The 22671-nt window shown below is 34.5% G+C and overlaps 1 long non-coding RNA gene across 1 annotated transcript; it reads left to right on the plus strand.

Moving 5' to 3' along the window:
- The first annotated feature begins 398 nt into the window (after window positions 1-398).
- Window positions 399-22211, plus strand: LOC111430184. Its single transcript, XR_002708296.1, has 3 exons — window positions 399-409; window positions 6867-6873; window positions 22114-22211. It is a non-coding gene; the product is annotated as an uncharacterized LOC111430184 (long non-coding RNA).
- The last annotated feature ends 460 nt before the right edge of the window (window positions 22212-22671 follow it).

Raw genomic sequence — 22671 nt, forward strand, 5'->3', positions numbered from 1 at the left:
ATATTTTCCAAGTCTGAATACAAATACAACATAGATGGCTTTATATAGCCTCAAAATGAAATTCCAAAAGTTGTAACATTCACACTTTATGGCCATAATTAGCCATTATGTAAATGTAACCGAAATTAAATAAAAAGTCTTAAAACACAACTCTAAATTATAACCCACCCAAAATTTACAACAATCAAACTTTATTCTTCTTCAATGTAGCATGAATTGAAACATCTTTTGATAATTTTGACAACCTTTTCTTCACATCTTCATTGAAGCATATTGTATGATTGATGTCTCTTGGTTCATATCACACTATTTATCTTTATTATGCACTCTGTTTCTTCGAAATTTTATTCTAAATCATCAAGCCTAATAATTCCCCACAAAAGTTTTGAAAAACATCGACCGTGACAAGGTATTTTTAGCACGTACTTCAAACGTTCATGTTTAGGATTTTCGAAATAGGTTTCGATTTGAAGCACTCTTTATCTGTTTTATGCACTCTGTTTTTTTGAAATTCTATTATAAATCAACAAGCCTAATCATTCCCCACAAAAGTTTTGAAAAACGTCGGCCATGACACGGATTTTTTAGCACTTACTTCAAACATCCCAGTTTAGGGTTTCAGAAATAGGGTTTCGATTTGAAGCACTCTTTATCTATTTTAGGCACAACGTTTCTTCGAAATTGTATTCTAAATCATCAAGGTTAATGATTCCCCACAAAAGTTTCGAACATCATTGGCCGTGACTTTGTTTTTTAGCACTTACATCAAATGTCCCAGTTTAGGGTTTTCGAAATAGTGTTTCGATTTGATGCACTCTTTATCTGTTTTATGCACTCCGTTTCTTCGAAATTCTATTATAAGTCATCCAGCCTAATGATTCCCCACAAAAGTTTCGAACATCATTGCCCGTGACTTTGTTTTTTTGGCACTTACTTCAAACGTCCCAGTTTAGGGATTTTGAAATAGGGTTTCGATTTGAAACAATCTTTATCTTTTTGATGCACTCCGTTTCTTCGGAATTCTATTCTAAATCATCAAGCTAAATCATTCCCCACAAAAGTTTCGAAAAATGTCGGCCGTGACTTGGTTTTTTTAGCACTTACTTCAAACTTACCAGTTTTTGGTTTTCGAAATAGGGATTCGATTTGAAGCACTCTTTATCTATTTTAGGCACTCCGTTTCTTCGAAATTGTATTCTAAATCATCAAGGCTAATGATTCCCCACAAAAGTTTCGAACAAAGTCGGCCGTGACTCGTTTTTTTAGCACGTACTTCAAACGTCCAAGTTTAGGGTATGCGAAATAGGGATTCGATTTGAAGCATTCTTTATCTGTTTTATGCACTCCGTTTCTTCGAAATTCTATTATAAATCATCAAGCCTAATCATTCCCCACAAAAGTTTCGAACATCATCGGCCGTGACTTTGTTTTTTTAGCACTTACTTCTAACCTCCCAGTTTAGGGTTTCCGAAATAGGTTTTCGATTTGATACACTCTTTATCTGTTTTATGCACTCCGTTTCTTCGAAATTCTATTCTAACTCATCAAGCCTAATCATTCGCCACAAAAGTTTCGAACAACATCGGCCGTGACTTTTCGTGACTTTAAGAACAATCGTTCTTCGAAATTCTATAATAACTCATCAAGCCTAAATCATTCCCCACAAAATTTTCGAAAAACGTCGGACGTGACTCGGTTTTTTTAGGACGTACTTGAAACGTCTCAGTTTAGGGTTTTCGAAATAGGGTTTCGATTTGAAGCACTCTTTATCTGTTTTACACACTCCGTTTCTTCGGAATTGTATTCTAAATCATCAAGCCTAATCATTCTCCACAAAATTTTCGAAAAACGTCGGCCGTGACTTGATTTTTTTAGCACGCACTTCAAACGTCCCAGTTTGAGGTTTCCGAAATAAGGTTTAGATTTGAAGCACTCTATCTGTTTTATGCACTCCGTTTCTTCGAAGTTCTGTTCTAAATCATCAAGCCTAATCATTCCCCACAAAAGTTTCGAAAAATGTCGGCCGCGACTCGGTTTTTTTAGCACGTAGTTCAAACTCCAATTTAGGGTTTTCGAAATAGGGGTTCGATTTGAACCACTTTTTATCTCTTTTAGGCTCTCTGTTTCTTTGAAATTCTATTCTAAATCATGAAGCCTAATTATTCCCCACAAAAGTTTCTAGAAACGTCGGCCGTGACTCGATTTTTTAGCGCGTACTTCAAACGTCTAAATTAGGGTTTTTGAAATAGGGTTTCAATTTAAAGCACTTTTTATCTCTTTTATGCTCTCCGTTTCTTGGAAATTCTATTCTAAATCATGAAGCCTAATCATTCCCCACAAAAGTTTCAAAAAACGTCGGTCGTGACTCGGTTTTTTTAGCACTTACTTCAAACATCCCAGTTTAAGATTTCAAAAATAGGGTTTCGATTTGAAGCACTCTTTTATCTGTTTTAGGCACTACGTTTCTTCGAAATTGTATTCTAAATCATCAAGCCTAATGATTCCCCACAAAAGTTTCGAACATCATTGGCCGTGACTTTGTTTTTTTAGCACTTACTTCAAACGTCCCAGTTTAGGGATTCCGAAATAGGGTTTCGATTTGAAACAATCTTTATCTTTTTTATGAACTCCGTTTCTTCGAAATTCTATTCTAAATCATCAAGCTAAATCATTCCCCACAAAAGTTTCGAAAAACGTCGGCCATGACTCAGTTTATTATGCACGTATATCAAATGTCCCAGTTTAGGGTTTCCGAAATAGGGTTTCAATTTAAAGCACTCTTTATCTGTTTTATGCACTCTATTTCTTCGAAATTCTATTCTAAATCATGAAGCCCAATCATTCCCCACAAAAGTTTCGAACAACGTCAGTCGTGACTCGATTTTTTTAGCACGTACTTCAAACATCCAAATTAGGGTTTTCGAAATAGGGTTTCGATTTGAAGCACTTTTTATCTCTTTTATACTCTCTGTTTCGTTGAAATTCTATTCTAAATCATGTAGCCTAATCATTCCCCATAAAAGTTTTGAAAAACGTCGGCCGTGACTCGATTTTTTTGCACGTACTTCAAACGTCCTAATTTAGGGTTCCCGAATTAAGGTTACGATTTGAAGCACTCTTTTTCTGTTTTATTCCCTTCGTTTCTTATAAATACTATTCTAAATAATCAAGCCTAATCATTCCCCAAAAAAGTTTTGAAAAACGTCGGCCATGACTCAGTTTTTTTAGCACGTACTTCAACGTTCGAGTATAGGGTTTCTGAAATAGGGTTTTGATTTGAAGCACTCTTTATCTATTTTATGCTCTCCGTTTCTGATAAGGCAACCCTAATCCTCAGCCCAACGATCCAAGCTTTTGTTGCAGCAAGAACCTTTGAATCAAAGTAATTAACACCTCCTTATATGAAATTTGGATCAACCAATAGATAAGGCTAGAATTTGATTACCTTTTACGATCGAAGATCTAGAAGCAAGATTTGGAAACCTAGTTCTAAATTGAGTCACTCCACAATCTAACTTGATCAAGGCTTGATTGAATGGCTCGGGTGCAATTCTACCACAAAAATTGCTTGAAACTTAGAAATGGAAAATATGATGTTCAGATTTCTAAGGGAAACGTCTCAATTTGAGATATGAATTACATTCATCCACGAATCTGCATTTTACATAACATATTGCGGGTATTTATAGTCTCCCGACAAAAGATATTTGTGGACGAGATTTATTCGAGACATTTGTGGACGGGATTTATTCCCGATCCCCTTTAATCTCCACAAAGAATAAGTCAAATTGACCATTTGACTTTTACATAATTTATGAATTTAAACATAGTTCTTTCTAACAAATGTTGGTATGCTGAGTGGCAATGCAATAAGTTTGAAATTAATTGAGCTATCTGTGCAAGGTTCAAATTCTATTGTTGACATATTTCTTTTGAATCTTCATGACTCGATTTTTTTAGAACGTACTCCAAACGTGCCAGTTAAAGGTTTCCAAAATAGGGTTCAATTTGAAACAATCTTTATCTTTTTTATGCACTCCGTTTCTTCGAAATAGGGTTTCGATTTAATGCACTTTTTGTCTCTTCTATGCTCTCTATTTCTAGGAAATTCTATTCTAAATCATGAAGCCTAATCATTCCCCACAAAAGTTTCAAAAAACGTTGGCCGTGACTCGGTTTTTTAGCACGTACTTCAAACGTCCTAATTTAGGGTTTCCGAATTAAGGTTACGATTTGAAGCACTCTTTATCTGTTTTATGCACTCCGTTTCTTAGAAATACTATTTTAAATAATCAAGCCTAATCATTCCCCAAAAAAGTTTTGAAACCCGTCGGCCGTGACTTGGTTTTTTTTAGCACGTACTTCAAACGTTCGAGTATAGGGTTTCCAAAATAGGGTTTCGATTTGAAGCACTCTTTATCTGTTTTATGCTCTCCGTTTCTTCGAAATTCTATTCTAAATCAACAAGCCTAATCATATTTGTTCTTACGATTGATTATAAACGATATTTATCATTTTGTTAGATCATTTGCATGTTTATTTGAAGATCAAATAAACTTCGATTCACATCTTTTTCTTCATCCATCTAAATCTAGAACCGTTGTGTTTGATATATATATGTGATATGAACCAAGAGACATCAATCATACAATATGCTTCAATGAAGATGTGAAGAAAAAGTTGTCAAAATTATCAAAAGATGTTTCAATTCATGCTACATTGAAGAAGAATAAAGTTTGATTGTTGTAAATTTTGGGTGGGTTATAATTTAGAGTTATTGTGTTTTAAGACTGGGAAAATATAGTAAAAGAAGCATTTGTGCTTTTCTTTAGCCAATGGCTAATTTTCTTTGCAATTCTATGTAGTTTAGATTGCATGTAGAATCATTCAAGCTCGACATGATCAATCTTGCTTGTGGAGTGATTCGAATCTCAAACAAGTGTTCTTGCGTTGAGGTATTTGATCAACAAGAATCATTCAAGCTAGACATGATCGATCTTGCTTGTGGAGTGGTTCGAATCTCAAACAATGTTCTTGCCTTGAGATATTCGATCAACAAGGTAATCCGAATCTTATTCCCCTTGTAGTTGATTCCTTATGTCTAGCTTCAATGAAGATAACTTCTAAATTCAAGCTCTGATACCAAATGATAAGATAAGGAATCAACTACAAGGGGAATAAGATTCGGATTACCTTGTTGATCGAATATCTCAAGGCAAGAACATTGTTTGAGATTCGAACCACTCCACAAGCAAGATCGATCATGTCTAGCTTGAATGATTCTTGTTGATCAAATACCTCAACGCAAGAACACTTGTTTGAGATTCGAATCACTCCACAAGCAAGATTGATCATGTCGAGCTTGAATGATTCTACATGCAATCTAAACTACATAGAATTGCAAAGAAAATTAGCCATTGGCTAAAGAAAAGCACAAATGCTTCTTTTACTATATTTTCCCAGTCTTAAAACACAATAACTCTAAATTATAACCCACCCAAAATTTACAACAATCAAACTTTATTCTTCTTCAATGTAGCATGAATTGAAACATCTTTTGATAATTTTGACAACTTTTTCTTCACATCTTCATTGAAGCATATTGTATGATTGATGTCTTTTGGTTCATATCAACAACGGTTCTAGACTTAGATGGATTAAGAAAAAGATGTGAATCGAAGTTTATTTGATCTTCAAATAAACATGCAAATGATCTAAAAAAATGATAAAAATGATAGTTTATAATCACAATCGTAAGAACAAATATGATAAAAAAAAATTTCAAGATCTCAACGTGATATTTAGGAAGAAAATGAGAACAAAGTGAAAAGTTGATGGATAATGGCGGAAATGACAGCAAGAAAATAAATGGACAAATTTAAAGAAAAGATAAACAATAGCAGAAATGAAAGATAAAATCAATTCTAGAGTCGGCGACAAAGATGTAAACCTACGCTCTGATACCAAACTGATAAGGCAACCCTAATTCTCAGCCCAACGATCCAAGCTTTTGTTAAAGCAAGAACCCTTGAATCAAAGTAATTAACACCTCCTTATACGAAATTTGGGTCAACCAAGAGATAAGGCTAGAATTAGATTACCTCTTACGATCGAAGATCTAAAAGCAAGATTTGGAAACCATGTTCTAAATTGAGTCACTCCACAATCTAACTTGATCAAGGCTTGATTGAATGGCTCGGGTGAAATTTTACCACAAGAATTGCTTGAAACTTAGAAATGGCAAATATGATGCTCGTATTTCTAAGGGAAACATCTCAATTTGAAATCTGAATTACATTCATCCACGAATCTGAATTACATTCATCCACGAATCTGAATTACATTCATCCACGAATCTGAATTTTACATAACATATTATGGGTATTTATAGTCTCCCGACAAAAGACGTTTGTGGACGGGATTCAATCCCGATCCCCTTTAATCTCCACAAATAACGAAGTCAATTTTGACCAATTGACCAATGCAAAATGAAAACAAAAAACAATAAAATCTTTTAATAAATGTTGATATGTTTGAGTGGCTAAAGAAATAAACTTGAAATCTATTAGGCTTCATTTGTGTAGGTTTAAACTCTATTGTTGACATTTTAATGTTTTTCAACTTCAACCATGCAAATATTCAATTATCCTTCGTAGCCGATCCAATTTTGTAGATGAAGAATGATTCTTGGATCGTGTAATAGGTCCAATTTTGTAGATGAAGAATGAATGTTTGTTGAATCTTCTTCGCCTTGGATCGTGTAATAGGTCCAGTTGGAACATTTGGAACACCATGATTCTTATCATCTTCCCCCTCTTCAAAAGGATTCGTCCTCGAATCAGAAAAATCATCACCTACATCAAAAGGACTCAAGTCAGCAACATTGAAAGTAGAATGTACTGAAAAGTCTCCGGGAATGTCAATTTTATATGCATTGTTATTAATTCTTTCAATGACTTGATAAGGGCCATCCCCTCTTGGATGTAACTTTGTCTTCCGTTGAGATGGGAATTGCTACTTGCGAAAATGTATCCAAACCCAGTCACCAGGTTTAAAAATGATTTCCTTCCGTCCTTTGTTAATCCTTGAAGAAACTTTGAAATTTTGGTTCTCAATTCTCTCCTTCACCTCCTTGTGCAATGTTTTGATCAAGTCTGCCTTACTTGTGGCTGCGTCACTCACAAATATATTAGAAGGAATAGGAAGCAAATCAAGAGGCGCAAGTGGATTAAATCCATAAACAACTTCAAAAGGAGAACAATGAGTTGTACTATGAATTGCTCTATTATATGCAAACTCTACAAATGGCAAACATTCATCCCAAGACTTAATATTCTTAGAAATAATAGCCCTAAGTAATACTCCTAATGTTCTATTAACCACCTCAGTTTGTTCATTCATCTGAGGATGACATGTAGTTGAAAACAACAATTTGGTACCTAATTTACCCCACAATACTTTTAGAAGAGTGACTTAGAAATTTAGCAGCCCTATCACTAACAATTATTCTAGGGATTCCATGTAATCTACTACTTCCCTAAAAAATAAGTCAGGCAAGACAAGTAATGGTGCATTGGTTAATTTATTCTTAAGTTCATTAAACGCATTCTCTTGCCTATCTCCCCATTTAAAAACAATATTCTTTTTCACTAAGTCATTCAATGGTGCAGCTATGGTGCTAAAATATTTTATAAATCTCCTATAGAAGCTAGCTAACCCATGAAAACTCGAACGTCACTTGCATTTTGTGGTGTTGACCAATCCCTGATTGCTTTAACTTTCTCTTCATCTACTTCTACTCCTTTTTTACCAACTATGAAGCCAAGAAAGTTAACTTTTTCCATGCAAAAACTACACTTATTAAAATTAGCATAATGTTTCTCTTTTCTAAGTGTAACAAAACTAACTTAACATGCTCCACATGCTCACGCAAGGTCTTTGAATAAATTAAAATATCATCAAAATACACAACAACATGCTTTTCTAAATATTCTCTCAAAACGTGATTCATTAAGCGCATAAATGTACTAGGAGCATTAGTTAACCCAAAAGGCATAACAAGCCATTCATACAATCCAAACTTAGTTTTGAACGCGATTTTCCATTCGTCTTCTACATGCATTCTAATTTGATGATATCCAGATTTCAAGTCAATCTTTGTAAATAAACATGAACCATGCAATTCATCAAGCATATCGTCTAGCCTAGGAATAGGATGTCGATACTTTACCGTGATTTTGATGATGGCTCTACAATCCACGCACATGCGCCACGTTCCATCTTTCTTTGGTACAAATAAGACTGGTACAGAACATGAACTCAAACTCTCTCGTATATAGCCCTTCTCCATAAGCTCCTCTACTTGCCTTCGAATTTCTTTAGTCTCAGTTGGTTGGCTCTATAAGCTGGTCTATTAGGAATTACTGCACCTGGAATGAAGTCTATTTTATGTTCAATACCTCTAATGGGAGGTAGTCCTTTAGGGACTTCATCTTGGAATATGTCATCAAATTCCTGTAAAAGAGATTGAAACATAAGGCAAAGACAAATTATTATCGTTAGAGACCAAACATTCTTCCTTGTACACAAGTACAAAGATGGTTTTTTTGTGAGAACATTGCCCTTCTAACCTCTCCAACTCTAGCCAAACAACTCACATTCTTTTCTTTTTTTTCCAATTTCATTCTTTTTTTCACTATGGTTTTCTCGTTGACTTTTCTCTATTTTTTCACTCAACTCTTTTTCCTCAAACTCTTTCTTTTTTTCTTCCAACTTTAATTGATCAGCAAATATATTTGCAGAACTCAAAGGTACAAGAGTGGTTTTTCTACCATCTTTTACAAAAGAATACCTATTCAAATAGCTATCATACATAACCCTCCTGTCAAATTGCCATGGTCGGCCAAGCAATATGTCTCCAGCATGCATTGGTAAAACATCACAAAGAACTTCATCTTTATATTTTCCTAAAGTAAAAGATATTAAAGCTTGAGAAGTTACCTTCATTGTTCCACTGTCATTGAGCCATTTAAGCTTGTAAGGTTTAGGATGGTGTTGGGTTGGAATTAGCAATCTTTTAATCAGCATTGTACTTACGACATTGGTGCAGCTTCCACTATCAATTACAAGACTGCAAGGAGTACCCTTAACCAAACACCTTGTGTGAAATAGGTTATCTCTTTGATCATCAACATCATTCTCTGTAACTTGAGTTTTATGAAGTCTTCTGGTTACAAGTACCAAATGACTCCCATCTTCTAGTTCCTCCTCATTCTCCTGGATTTCCTCTTCAACTAGCTCATCATGGTCACTTTCCTCACTATCTGTGACAACTTGTCCATTCTTGATGATCATGACTCTCTTGTTAGGACAATCACGACTAAGATGACCAATTCCTTGACATTTCCAACATTTGATGTCTCTATTTCTTTCTCGAATCTCCTTATATTCCTCCGCTTTCTCTTTACCCTTGGAGGTCTCAACTTTGTTCTTTTTTGTCAATATCATACTTGCCTCCAACTTTGAAATCTATCTTTTCAATATTTGCATTCTTTTTCCAAGTGTTGAAAGTAGTAGACTTTGAAATACCATACCTCTTGGAGTTCTCCTTCTCCCAAGCTAGTTGCCCTTCGATTTTGACAGCAAGGTGTAACAATTCTTGCATATCAAAGTACGCTTGCCTATCCACTTGATGAGCAAGTTGTCGGTTTAACCCACCAAGAAATCTAGCCATTGTATCTTCCTCATCTTCATCAATACATGCTCTATTCATAAGGGTCTCCATTTCTTTGTAATATTCTTCAACACTTTTGGATCCCTGTTGTAAAGTATAGAGTTTTTGCTTGAGTACTCGAGAATAATGCTTAGGAATGTACCTTTTTCTCATTAATGTCTTCAATTCCTCCCACGTTTCAATTGGTCCTTCATAATTTCTCCTCCACTCTGATTTCAAAGATGTCCACCATATAATGGCGTAATCACAAAATTCAGCCACAGCAAGCTTCAACTTCCTTTCTTCACTGAAATTGTTGCAATCGAAGACATGCTCAATTTTGCTCTCATATTGCAAATACTCCTCTGGATCAGATCTCCCATAGAAAGTTGGATTTTTTAGCTTTACTCCCCCGACTCCTTTTTCTTTTTCTCTCTCATACTGATACTCCCTCTCGATTCTTTTTGGTGCTAAAATTTCTCTACCCCTTCTTCAGACTCTTCCTCTCCCTCGACCGACATCTCTCCCTCCCCTAGGACTATGTCCTGTTAAAAGGGTGATATTGTCATCTTCTTCATTTTCAACTCCTTCATTCAAAAGTACTTCCCACCCTTGAAGATTACCTAAGGCTATTTCAATTCGCTCCATCTAGTCTGTCAATGTACTAATAATTTGATTCAAATGAGTAATTGTTCCGACCTGTGCTTCTCTCCACCTAGCTTCATTGATCTCCCCTCCATTTCCTCCATCTTGGTTCATGATTGTATAAACAGTAGTGGAATATGTTTAGGACCTCACACACTCAACTCACTGATTCTTCACTCAGGGACACTCGTGTTTATACACACAAAGGTAGGCTGTTTGGGAAAGTGACTAAATTATGATCAAGCTAATATATCGGTAAAGCAATTCTGGTAGTAGCAAGCTATTCAAGGCAATCAAGATAAGTTAATTATGAAATAACAACAAAATAAAAAAAGACATGAACAAAAAAAAAAAAAAAAGGGACATGACGATATTTTTGGATATAATTGCACACTGAAAAAAAAATTCCAAAAAGAAAGGACGTGCAGATTTTAAGAACGATCTAACTCTCCTTTTTATAGAATTCGAGAAATTTAGAAGTTATCTTCAAGCGTAGATTATGAGAAAAAATATATATATATCAAACACAACGGTTCTAGATTTAAATGGATGAAGAAAAAGATGTGAATTGAAGTTTATTTGATCTTCAAATAAACATGCAAATGATCTAAAAAAAATGATAAATATCGTTTATAATCACAATCGTAAGAACAAATATGATAAGATTTTTTTTTTCAAGATCTCAACGTGATCTTTAGGAAGAAAATGAGAACAAAATGAAAAGTTAGTGAATAATGGCAGAAATGACAGCAAGAAAATAAATGGACAAATTTAAAGAAAAGATAAACAAGAGCAGAAATGAAAGATAAATCAATTCTAGAGTCGGCCACAAAGACGTAAGTCTAGGCTCGGATACCAAATTGATAAGGCAACCCTAATTCTCAGCCCAACGATCCAATCTTTTGTTGAAGCAAGAACCCTTGAATCAAAGTAATTAACACCTCCTTATACAAAATTTGGATGAACCAAGAGATAAGGCTAGAATTAGATTACCTCTTATGATCGAAGATCTAGAAGCAAGATTTGGATACCTTGTTCTAAATTGATTCACTTCACAATCGAACTTGATCAAGGCTTGATTGAAGGGCTTGGGTGCAATTCTACCACAAGAATTGCTTGAAACTTAGAAATGGCAAATATGATGCTCGTATTTCTAAGGGAAATGTCTCAATTTGAGATCTGAATTACATTCATCCACGAATATGATTTTTACATAACATATTGTGGGTATTTATAGTCTCCCGACAAAAGACGTTTGATAAGATAAGGAATCAACTACAAGGGGAATAAGATTCGGATTACCTTGTTGATCGAATATCTCAAGGCAAGAACATTGTTTGAGATTCGAATCACTCCAGAAGCAAGATCGATCATGTCTAGCTTCAATGATTCTTGGTTCATATCATTCTCCACTTCTTCAAGAGGATTCGTCCTCGAATCTATTTGTGAAACTTTGCTGCAAAAAATAAGTTATGGAAATACAAAGGACCTCACAACACTCTCTCACGTGTATACGCTCAAGGAATTTTAGGCCACTCTGTTTGTACTCATTTACACAAATGAAGCTCTCATTCTCACCTCTCAAAATTTTAAATAGAGCAAAGATTGAATTTTGAACTTTGGGTCGATTAAAAACTAAAAAGATGAAAATAAATAAAAATCAAATCGAGAAGAAACGCAAAGGAAACATATATCCGATCTTGAGCCTGAAGCTCTGATACCAAATGATACGATAAGGAATCAACTACAAGGGGAATAAGATTTGGATTACCTTGTTGATCGAATATCTCAAGGCAAGAACATTGTTTGAGATTCGAATCACTCCAGAAGCAAGATCGATCATGTCTAGCTTCAATGATTCTTGGTTCATATCAACGTTTGTGGCCGAGATTTATTCGAGATGTTTGTGGATGGAATCTATTTTCGATCCCCTTTAATCTCCACAAAGAATAAGTCAAATTGACCATTTGACTTTTACATAATTTATGAAATTAAACATAGTTTTTCTAACAAATGTTGATGTGCTTGAGTAGCTAATGCGGCAGGTTTGAAATCAATTGAGCTCTCAGCATGTAAGTTTGAATTCTGTTGTTGACATGTTTTTTTGAATCTTCATGACATTTTTTGAATCTTCTTGGCAATAGGTCCATTTGGAACACCGTGATTCTTGTTAGGAAAGTTATGTATGATGGCTATTTGAATAGGTATTCTTTTGTAAAAGATGGTGAAAAACTAGAGTTAGTGAAAAAATAGAGAAAAAGCAAAGAGAAAAGATGAAGAATGAAAAAAGAGATGAAATTGAAGAAAAAATGGAAGAGAGTTATTTGGGTATAGTTGGAGACGTGAGAAGGTTTTCACAAAAATCAATCTTTGTACTTATGTACAATGGAGGATTTTTGGTCTCTAACTATAACAACTTGACTTTGCCTAGTGTTTTTCAATCTCTTTTACGGATTTTGAAGACATGTTTCAAGATAAAGAAATACCTCCCATTAGAGGTACTGAACATAAAATAGACTTCATTCCAAGGACTGTCATTCCTTATAAGCCAGCTTATCGAGTCAATCCAACCGAGACAAAAGAAATTCAAAGGCAAGTGGAGGAGCTCTTGGAGAAGGGCTATGTACGAGAAAGTTTGAGTCCATGTTCTATACGAGACTTATTGGTGCCAAACAAATATGAAACTTGGCGCATATATATAGATAATAGAGTCATCAACAAAATCGCGGTAAAGTATCGACATCCTATTCCTAGGTTAGACGATATGCTTGATTTATTGCATGATTCGTGTCTATTTATAAAAATTATTTTGAAATCTGGATATTATCAAATTAGAATGCACGTAGGAGATGAATGGAAAACAACTTTCAATATTAAGTTTGGATGGTATGAATGGCTTGTTATGCCTTTTGGGTTAACTAATGCTCCTAGTACACCTATGCGCTTAATATATAATGTTTTGGGAAAATATCTGAAAAGCATGTTGTTTATATTGATGATATTATAATTTAGTTGAAGATTTTGCTTGAACATGTAAAGCATGTTAAGTTAGTTTTGATTACACATAGAAAAGAGAAATTTAATTTTAATAAGCGTAGTTTTTGCATGGAAAAAGTTCTTGGCTTTATAGTTGGTAAAAAAAAAGTAGAAGGAGATAAAAAGAAAGTTCAAGTCATCAGAGATATGCTAACACCAAAAAGTGGAAGTAAAATCAGAAGTTTTTATGGGTTAGCTAGCTTCTACAAAAGATTTATAAACGATTTTAGTACCATAGCTGCACTATTGAATAACTTAATGAAAAATAATGTTGTTTTTAAATGGGGAGAAATGCAAGAGAATGCATCCAATTTTCTTAGGAAGAAATTAAGCAAACCATTATTTGTTTTGGCTAGTTTTGATAAAACTATTGAAATTGAATGTGATGTATGTGGTTAGGGCATAAGTATTGTTTTAATTCGAGATGGAAAGCACTTCATATATTTTAGTAAAAAACTAAATGGGCCAACATTGAAATATATTACCTATGATAAAAAATTATTTGCTTTAGCTCATATTTTGCATGTGTGGCAACACTACTTGGCCTAGAGAATTTGTGATCCATTTTTATCCTGGAAGCTTGAAGTATGTGAAGGGTCAAAGCAAACTGAATCGTAAACATGCAAAGTGGGTGGAATTTACTGAAACATTTTCGTATGTCATCCAATATAAGCAAGGTAATGATAATATGGTAGCTGATATGTTATCTAAAAGGTACGATCTCTTTACTTCTCTTAGTGCAAAAATTCTTGGACTTGAGCATATTACCGAATTATATAGAGATGTCCAAGATTTCAGAACTATTTATGCATCTTGTCTTGCAAAAAAAGCTATGGATGATTATTATTTGTTTCATAAATTTTTTATGCTTTATATTCCTAAATGCTCTATAAAAGATTTGCTTTTGAGAGAAGCACAGGAGGTGAAGGAAAGAAGGTGATGATTTTTCTGATTCGGAGGACGAATTCGGAGAGCTCAATTGATTTCAAACCTGTCGCATTAGCCACTCAAGCACATTAACATTTGTAAAAAAGAACTATTTTTATTTCATAAATTATGTAAAAGTCAAATGGTCAATTTGACTTATTCTTTTGTGGAGATTAAAGGGGATCGAGAATAAATCCTGTCCACAAACGTCTTTTGTCGGGAGACTATAAATACCCACAATATGTTATGTAAAATGGAGATTCATGAATGAATGTAATTCAGATCTCAAATTGAGACGTTTCCCTTAGAAATCTGAGCATCATATTTGCCATTTCTAAGTTTCAAGCAATTCTTGTGGTAGAATTGCACCCGAGCCATTCAATCAAGCCTTGATCAAGTTAGATTATGGAGTGACTCAATTTAGAACAAGTGATATGAACCAAGAGACATCAATCATACAATATGCTTCAATGAAGATGTGAAGAAAAGGTTGTCAAAATTATCAAAAGATGTTTCAATTCATGCTACATTGAAGAAGAATAAAGTTTGATTGTTGTAAATTTTGGGTGGGTTATAATTTAGAGTTATTGTATTTTAAGACAATTTATTTAATTTCGGTTACATTTACATAATGGCTAATTATGGCCATAAAGTGTGAATGTTACAACTTTTGTAATGCCTTTAATAGTTTCATTTTGAGGCTATATAAAGCCTTCTATGTTGTATTTGTAATCAGACTTAGAAGATATATCAAAAGAAGCATTTGTGCTTTTCTTTAGCCAATGGCTAAGTTTCTTTGCAATTCTATGTAGTTTAGATTGCATGTAGAATCATTCAAGCTCGACATGATCAATCTTGCTTGTGGAGTGATTCGAATCTCAAACAAGTGTTTGAGATATTTGATCAACAAGAATCATTGAAGCTAGACATGATCGATCTTGCTTCTGGAGTGATTCGAATCTCAAACAAAGTGTTCTTGGCTTGAGATATTCGATCGACAAGGTAATCCGAATCTTATTCCCCTTGTATTGATTCCTTATCTTATCATTTGGTATCAGAGCTTCAGGCTCAAGATCGGATATATGTTTCCTTTGCGTTTCTTCTCAATTTAATTTTTATTTATTTTTCATCTTTTTAGTTTTTAATCGACCCAAAGTTCAAAATTCAATTTTTCTCTATTTAAAATTTTGAGAGGTGAGAATGAGAGCTTCATTTGTGTAAATGAGTGCAAACAGAGTGGCCTAAAATTCCTTGAGTGTATACACGTGAGAGAGTGTTGTGAGGTCCTTTGTATTTCCATAACTTATTTTTTGCAGCAAAGTTTCACAAATAGATTCGAGGACGAATCCTCTTGAAGAAGTGGAGAATGATATGAACCAAGAGACATCAATCATACAATATGCTTCAATGAAGATGTGAAGAAAAGGTTGTCAAAATTATCAAAAGATGTTTCAATTCATGCTACATTGAAGAAGAATAAAGTTTGATTGTTGTAAATTTTGGGTGGGTTATAATTTAGAGTTATTGTGTTTTAAGACTTTTTATTTAATTTCGGTTACATTTACATAATGGCTAATTATGGCCATAAAGTGTGAATGTTACAACTTTTGGAATGCCTTTAATAGTTTCATTTTGAGGCTATATAAAGCCATCTATGTTGTATTTGTAATAAGACTTAGAAGATATATCAAAAGAAGCATTTGTGCTTTTCTTTAGCCAATGGCTAAGTTTCTTTGCAATTCTATGTAGTTTAGATTGCATGTAGAATCATTCAAGCTCGACATGATCAATCTTGCTTGTGGAGTGATTCGAATCTCAATCAAGTGTTCTTGTCTTGAGATATTTGATCAACAAGAATCATTGAAGCTAGACATGATCGATCTTGCTTCTGGAGTGATTCGAATCTCAAACAAAGTGTTCTTGGCTTGAGATATTCGATCAACAAGGTAATCCGAATCTTATTCCCCTTGTATTGATTCCTTATCTTATCATTTGGTATCAGAGCTTCAGGCTCAAGATCGGATATATGTTTCCTTTGCGTTTCTTCTCAATTTGATTTTTATTTATTTTCATCTTTTTAGTTTTTAATCGACCCAAAGTTCAAAATTCAATCTTTGCTCTATTTAAAATTTTGAGAGGTGAGAATGAGAGCTTCATTTGTGTAAATGAGTGCAAACAGAGTGGCCTAAAATTCCTTGAGTGTATACACGTGAGAGAGTGTTGTGAGGTCCTTTGTATTTCCATAACTTATTTTTTGCAGCAAAGTTTCACAAATAGATTCGAGGACGAATCCTCTTGAAGAAGTGGAGAATGATATGAACCAAGAGACATCAATCATACAATATGCTTCAATGAAGATGTGAAGAAAAGGTTGTCAAAATTATCAAAAGATGTTTCAATTCATGCTACATTGAAGAAGAATAAAGTTTGATTGTTGTAAATTTTGGGTGGGTTATAATTTAGAGTTATTGTATTTTAAGACAATTTATTTAATTTCGGTTACATTTACATAATGGCTAATTATGGCCATAAAGTGTGAATGTTACAACTTTTGGAATGCCTTTAATAGTTTCATTTTGAGGCTATATAAAGCCATCTATGTTGTATTTGTAATAAGACTTAGAAGATATATCAAAAGAAGCATTTGTGCTTTTCTTTAGCCAATGGCTAAGTTTCTTTGCAACTCTATGTAGTTTAGGTTGCATGTAGAATCATTCAAGCTCGACATGATCAATCTTGCTTGTGGAGTGATTCGAATCTCAAACAAGTGTTCTTGTCTTGAGATATTTGATCAACAAGAATCATTGAAGCTAGACATGATCGATCTTGCTTCTGGAGTGATTCGAATCTCAAACAAAGTGTTCTTGGCTTGAGATATTCGATCAACAAGGTAATCCGAATCTTATTCCCCTTGTATTGATTCCTTATCTTATCATTTGGTATCAGAGCTTCAGGCTCAAGATCGGATATATGTTTCCTTTGCGTTTCTTCTCAATTTGATTTTTATTTATTTTCATCTTTTTAGTTTTTAATCGACCCAAAGTTCAAAATTCAATTTTTCTCTATTTAAAATTTTGAGAGGTGAGAATGAGAGCTTCATTTGTGTAAATGAGTGCAAACAGAGTGGCCTAAAATTCCTTGAGTGTATACACGTGAGAGAGTGTTGTGAGGTCCTTTGTATTTCCATAACTTATTTTTTGCAGCAAAGTTTCACAAATAGATTCGAGGACGAATCCTCTTGAAGAAGTGGAGAATGATATGAACCAAGAGACATCAATCATACAATATGCTTCAATGAAGATGTGAAGAAAAGGTTGTCAAAATTATCAAAAGATGTTTCAATTCATGCTACATTGAAGAAGAATAAAGTTTGATTGTTGTAAATTTTGGGTGGGTTATAATTTAGAGTTATTGTGTTTTAAGACTTTTTATTTAATTTCGGTTACATTTACATAATGGCTAATTATGGCCATAAAGTGTGAATGTTACAACTTTTGGAATGCCTTTAATAGTTTCATTTTGAGGCTATATAAAGCCATCTATGTTGTATTTGTAATAAGACTTAGAAGATATATCAAAAGAAGCATTTGTGCTTTTCTTTAGCCAATGGCTAAGTTTCTTTGCAACTCTATGTAGTTTAGGTTGCATGTAGAATCATTCAAGCTCGACATGATCAATCTTGCTTGTGGAGTGATTCGAATCTCAAACAAGTGTTCTTGTCTTGAGATATTTGATCAACAAGAATCATTGAAGCTAGACATGATCGATCTTGCTTCTGGAGTGATTCGAATCTCAAACAAAGTGTTCTTGGCTTGAGATATTCGATCAACAAGGTAATCCGAATCTTATTCCCCTTGTATTGATTCCTTATCTTATCATTTGGTATCAGAGCTTCAGGCTCAAGATCGGATATATGTTTCCTTTGCGTTTCTTCTCAATTTGATTTTTATTTATTTTCATCTTTTTAGTTTTTAATCGACCCAAAGTTCAAAATTCAATCTTTGCTCTATTTAAAATTTTGAGAGGTGAGAATGAGAGCTTCATTTGTGTAAATGAGTGCAAACAGAGTGGCCTAAAATTCCTTGAGTGTATACACGTGAGAGAGTGTTGTGAGGTCCTTTGTATTTCCATAACTTATTTTTTGCAGCAAAGTTTCACAAATAGATTCGAGGACGAATCCTCTTGAAGAAGTGGAGAATGATATGAACCAAGAGACATCAATCATACAATATGCTTCAATGAAGATGTGAAGAAAAGGTTGTCAAAATTATCAAAAGATGTTTCAATTCATGCTACATTGAAGAAGAATAAAGTTTGATTGTTGTAAATTTTGGGTGGGTTATAATTTAGAGTTATTGTGTTTTAAGACTTTTTATTTAATTTCGGTTACATTTACATAATGGCTAATTATGGCCATAAAGTGTGAATGTTACAACTTTTGGAATGCCTTTAATAGTTTCATTTTGAGGCTATATAAAGCCATCTATGTTGTATTTGTAATAAGACTTAGAAGATATATCAAAAGAAGCATTTGTGCTTTTCTTTAGCCAATGGCTAAGTTTCTTTGCAACTCTATGTAGTTTAGGTTGCATGTAGAATCATTCAAGCTCGACATGATCAATCTTGCTTGTGGAGTGATTCGAATCTCAAACAAGTGTTCTTGTCTTGAGATATTTGATCAACAAGAATCATTGAAGCTAGACATGATCGATCTTGCTTCTGGAGTGATTCGAATCTCAAACAAAGTGTTCTTGGCTTGAGATATTCGATCAACAAGGTAATCCGAATCTTATTCCCCTTGTATTGATTCCTTATCTTATCATTTGGTATCAGAGCTTCAGGCTCAAGATCGGATATATGTTTCCTTTGCGTTTCTTCTCAATTTGATTTTTATTTATTTTCATCTTTTTAGTTTTTAATCGACCCAAAGTTCAAAATTCAATCTTTGCTCTATTTAAAATTTTGAGAGGTGAGAATGAGAGCTTCATTTGTGTAAATGAGTGCAAACAGAGTGGCCTAAAATTCCTTGAGTGTATACACGTGAGAGAGTGTTGTGAGGTCCTTTGTATTTCCATAACTTATTTTTTGCAGCAAAGTTTCACAAATAGATTCGAGGACGAATCCTCTTGAAGAAGTGGAGAATGATATGAACCAAGAGACATCAATCATACAATATGCTTCAATGAAGATGTGAAGAAAAGGTTGTCAAAATTATCAAAAGATGTTTCAATTCATGCTACATTGAAGAAGAATAAAGTTTGATTGTTGTAAATTTTGGGTGGGTTATAATTTAGAGTTATTGTATTTTAAGACAATTTATTTAATTTCGGTTACATTTACATAATGGCTAATTATGGCCATAAAGTGTGAATGTTACAACTTTTGTAATGCCTTTAATAGTTTCATTTTGAGGCTATATAAAGCCATCTATGTTGTATTTGTAATAAGACTTAGAAGATATATCAAAAGAAGCATTTGTGCTTTTCTTTAGCCAATGGCTAAGTTTCTTTGCAATTCTATGTAGTTTAGATTGCATGTAGAATCATTCAAGCTCGACATGATCAATCTTGCTTGTGGAGTGATTCGAATCTCAAACAAGTGTTTGAGATATTTGATCAACAAGAATCATTGAAGCTAGACATGATCGATCTTGCTTCTGGAGTGATTCGAATCTCAAACAAAGTGTTCTTGGCTTGAGATATTCGATCGACAAGGTAATCCGAATCTTATTCCCCTTGTATTGATTCCTTATCATATCAACAAGGTTTCAAATCTTGCTTCTAGATCTTCGATCGTAAGAGGTAATCTAATTCTAGCCTTATCTCTTGGTTGATCCAATTTTCGTATAAGGAGGTGTTAATTACTTTGATTCAAGGGTTCTTCTTGCTAAAATAAAAGCTTGGATCGTTGGACTAAGGATTAGGGTTGCCTTATCAGAACCTATGTCATATGATGGGAGTTGCGGTGTATTGAGCACTGCTCTACTATGTGCTATTCATGGTGCTACCGTAGAAAATCCCTTAATTGAAGATGGTGATGGTGCAAATACATTCCGTGCTTTTAACCCAACTGAAGCTGAAGAAACTTATTCAATGGTCACTGCTAACCGCTTTTGATCCCAAATCTTTGGGGATGCTTTTTCCAATAAACATTGGTTACATTTCTTGATGTTATTTGTACCAGTAACTGGTTTATGGATGAGTGCTCTTGGAGTAGTTGGTCTAGCCCTGAACCTACGTACCTATGACTTCATTTCTCAGGAAATTCGTGCAGGGGAAGATCTTGAATTTGAGACTTTCTATACCAAAAATCTTCTCTTAGACGAAGGTATTCGTGCTTGGATGGCGGCTCAAGATCAGCCTCATGAAAACACACCTTATATTCCCTTAGGAGGTTCTACCCCATGGAAACACTCTTTAATGGAACTTTCACTGTAGCTGGTTGTGACCAAGAAACCACCAGTTTCGCTTGGTGGGCCGGGAATGCCCGACTTATCAATTTATCCGATAAACTACTAGGGGCTCATGTAGCCCATGCCGAATTAATCGTATTCTGGGCCGGAGCAATGAACCTATTCGAAGTGGTTCATTTCGTACCTGAGAAGCCCATGTATGAACAAGGATTGATTTTCCTTCCCCCCCTAGCTACTCTAGGTTGGGGCGTAGGTCCTGGTGGGTAAGTTATAGACACCTTTCCGTACTCTGTGTCTGGAGTACTTCACTAAATTTCCTCCAGGTATTGGGTTTTGGCAGTATTTATCATGCACTTTTGGGACCCGAGACCCTTTGATATGAACCAAGAGACATCAATCATATAATATACTTCAATGAAGATGTGAAGAAAAGGTTGTCAAAATTATCAAAAGATGTTTCAATTCATGCTACATTGAAGAAGAATAAAGTTTGATTGTTGTAAATTTTGGGTGGGTTATAATTTAGAGTAATTTAGAGTTATTGTATTTTAAGACTTTTTATTTAATTTCGGTTACATTTACATAATGGCTAATTATGGCCATAAAGTGTGAATGTTACAACTTTTGTAATTTTCATTTTGAGGCTATATAAAGCCATGTTTGTTGTATTTGTAAAAAAGACTTAGAAGATATATCAAAAGAAGCATTTGTGCTTTTCTTTAGCCAATGGCTAAGTTTCTTTGCAACTCTATGTAGTTTAGGTTGCATGTAGAATCATTCAAGCTCGACATGATCAATCTTGCTTGTGGAGTGATTCGAATCTCAAACAAGTGTTTGAGATATTTGATCAACAAGAATCATTGAAGCTAGACATGATCAATCTTGCTTCTGGAGTGATTCGAATCTCAAACAAAGTGTTCTTGGCTTGAGATATTCGATCGACAAGGTAATCCGAATCTTATTCCCCTTGTAGTTGATTCCTTATCTTATCACCCTTGAAGAATCTTTTCCATTCTTCGGTTATATGTAGAAAGATAGAAAACAAATGACTACCATTTTGGGTATTCACTTAACTTTGTTAGGTATAGGTGCTTTTCTTCTAGTATTCAAAGCTCTTTATTTTGGGCGTATATGACACCTGGGCTCTGGGGGGAGGAGATGTAAGAAAAATTACCAACTTGACCCTTAGCCCAAGTGTTATATTTGGTTATTTACTCAAATCTCCTTTTGGGGGAGAGGGATGGATTGTTAGTGTGAACGATTTGGAAGATATAGTTGGGGGTGTATGTATGGTTAGGTTCCATTTGTATACTTGGTGGAATTTGGCATATCTTAACTAAATCGTTTGCATGGGCTCGCCACGCACTTGTATGTTCTGGAGAAGCTTACTTGTCTTATAGTTTAGGTGCTTTATCTGTTTTTGGTTTTATTGCTTGTTGTTTTGTCTGGTTCAATAATACTGCTTATCCGAGTGACTTTTACAGACCGACTAGACCCGAAGCTTCTCAAGCTCAAGCTTTTACATTTCTAGTTAGAGACCAATGTCTTGTAGCTAACGTTGGATCCGCTCAAGGACCTACTGGTTTAGGTAAATATCTAATGCTCCGACCAGAGAAGTCATTTTTGGGGGAGAGACTATGCGTTTTTGGGATCTGCGTTCTCCTTGGTTAGAACCACTAAGGGATCCTAATGGTTTGGACTTAAGTAGGCTGAAAAAAGATATACAACCTTGGCAAGAACGACATTCCATGGAATATATGACCCATGCTCCTTTCGGTTCTTTAGATTCCGTGGGTGGTGTAACTATTGAAATTAATGCAATCAATTATGTCTCTCCTAGAAGTTGGCTAGCTACCTCTCATTTTGTTCTAGGATTCTTCCTATTTGTAGGTCATTTATGGCATGTAGGAAAAGGCTCGTGCAGCAGCCCAGGATTTGA

Source organism: Cucurbita moschata, unplaced genomic scaffold, assembly GCF_002738365.1.
Source record: "Cucurbita moschata cultivar Rifu unplaced genomic scaffold, Cmos_1.0 Cmo_Scf00033, whole genome shotgun sequence".
NCBI classification, from domain to species: domain Eukaryota; kingdom Viridiplantae; phylum Streptophyta; class Magnoliopsida; order Cucurbitales; family Cucurbitaceae; genus Cucurbita; species Cucurbita moschata.